The sequence below is a fragment of the Propithecus coquereli genome, unplaced genomic scaffold (genome assembly GCF_000956105.1).
Source record: "Propithecus coquereli isolate 6110/MARCELLA unplaced genomic scaffold, Pcoq_1.0 Scaffold17, whole genome shotgun sequence".
Taxonomy (NCBI): domain Eukaryota; kingdom Metazoa; phylum Chordata; class Mammalia; order Primates; family Indriidae; genus Propithecus; species Propithecus coquereli.
The window spans coordinates 801,180-803,121 of record NW_012141635.1 but is presented as its reverse complement, the minus strand read 5'-3'; positions in this window follow the sequence as shown (position 1 = coordinate 803,121).

The following is a 1,942-nucleotide window of genomic DNA, read 5'->3' as shown; positions in this document are numbered from 1 at the left end:
AACTAGAAAGGGGTAGCATTGTGAAATGGAGCCAGCCAGAGTTCTCACTTATAACCAGTCTCTTATCTTACTTCTTGAGTTGTAAACTTAACACATAGCACTACAGAGCCTGAGTAAAATAACTTGGGTCCTGAAGATAAGAGAGGTACTTAACTTCTTTGCACTTTAGAATCTCCTTTGAGTCTTCTCGGAAGGAGGGGCAAGATGGCTGACGAGAAAAACTGACAGCCAGAGTGCCTCTGCAAGAAAGACAGATTTTAGAAGAAAGTGAAAAGAAATAAACAGGCGGACAAACACAGATAGGATGAGGGTCGGAAGGAATGGTGCCTGAAACTATAGAAGACTCCATGGGAAGAAGTTGTGGAGGAGAACTGGAAGGGGAAAGGCCCCTGAGAGGCTTAGAGACCCACTACAAGGGTAAGTGGAAGTCCCCTCCCTTGCATTTCGGACTGCTGGTGGGCTCCTGAGTGGTTGGAGAGACCTGCTAACACCAGCCCAGAGACAACTGGTGCCACTGAGTAGTGAGCCTCTTGCAGACAGGGCACCAGGCTCCCAGCTCCCTCAGGGCACTTCCCTCCCCACAGACCTGAGCCAATTGGCAGGCGCCATATTGCTTCATTCTCCCCTCCCCGTTCCCTATCTGTGGCAGCTGAGAGAAACAATTTAGCCACCACTCAGAGGTATTTTCAGGGAAAGCGACCTTTCCTTTTGGGGTCCTACAGCAGACTGAGGAGTACTCAGACTGTGAGCTCCCTACTCACCAATCCTCCCAGGTATCACTTGCCTGGTGACTCCAGGAGAGCAGGACAAATCCAGAGGTGAAAAGACATCTATCCAGCTTGGGCACCCCGTGGGTGACTTGAGACCAGCACTCCTCTCCCTGGCAAGGTCAGGGATTAATCTCCAGGGCCCAGGGAACAGGCCTGCAGACCAGATCCTGCACAGCCAGGTCTCGCATTGCCCCGGGGCACAGAAGAGATATTTGTGAACGAGCCTGTTGAGTTGTGTGTGTTTTCAGGGGCAGATCAGCATGCTTGAGGGCAACTTTCCTCCCACAGGAGAGCCATGACCCCAGCTCAGGCTACAATCCTGGGCAGGGACCTTCCCAGCCTGCATCACAGCTAGGGGAGATATTCTGGCTTGAGGTCCTGCCTGCTGGCAGAGACCTTGGAGAAACCATGGAATAGGGGAGGGTGGGAAGGAGTGAAGCCTTCTCCAGACTGCAGGTCTCAGACAGCCCCACCCCCATATGCAGACTTTTCAGCTGAGTGGGGCCATTTCAGCCCCTCCCTGGCAGCTTTGCCCAGAAGCAGAGAACAGAACTTTGACTCCTGCTAACAGCATTTGTGGAGCTTGAGGGTAGGCTCACTGAAGCCAGTTCTTCCCAGACTCTCTCCCCCACCTTCACCCACTGAGGTGGAGAATCAGGACACACCTGGAAGTCCCAGGGCACCACGTACCACCTGAGTCACTAGAGTACCTCTCCAGAAGAAGAGCTGGTTACAGGACCCAAAAACAGCACTGCAGCCTGTTCCTCCCAGCAAGTGCCACCTACTGACAGGGAGGTCATTCTGCACACCCTTCAAGTGCATCTACTGAATCATCATACAGGGTGTGTTCGAATCTTACCCACAAACACCATCTACTGGCTCAGAGACTAAACAGGGTGTGTCATTATTTAAACAAAAATCTAAAGGTAAGAAGCAACAGCTGATCCAGATGGGAAGGAATCAGCAAAAGAGATCTGGAAGTATGAAGAATCAAATGGAAACACACCCCCAAAGGGAACACCAGCTCTATAGCGATGGACATCAACCCACATCAGAACACTGAAATGACAGAAGAATTTCAAACATAGATTGGAAGAAAACTCAATGATATGCAAGAAAAAATGGATAACTAACACAAAGAACCCACAAAAAAAAAAATCCAAGACTTGGAA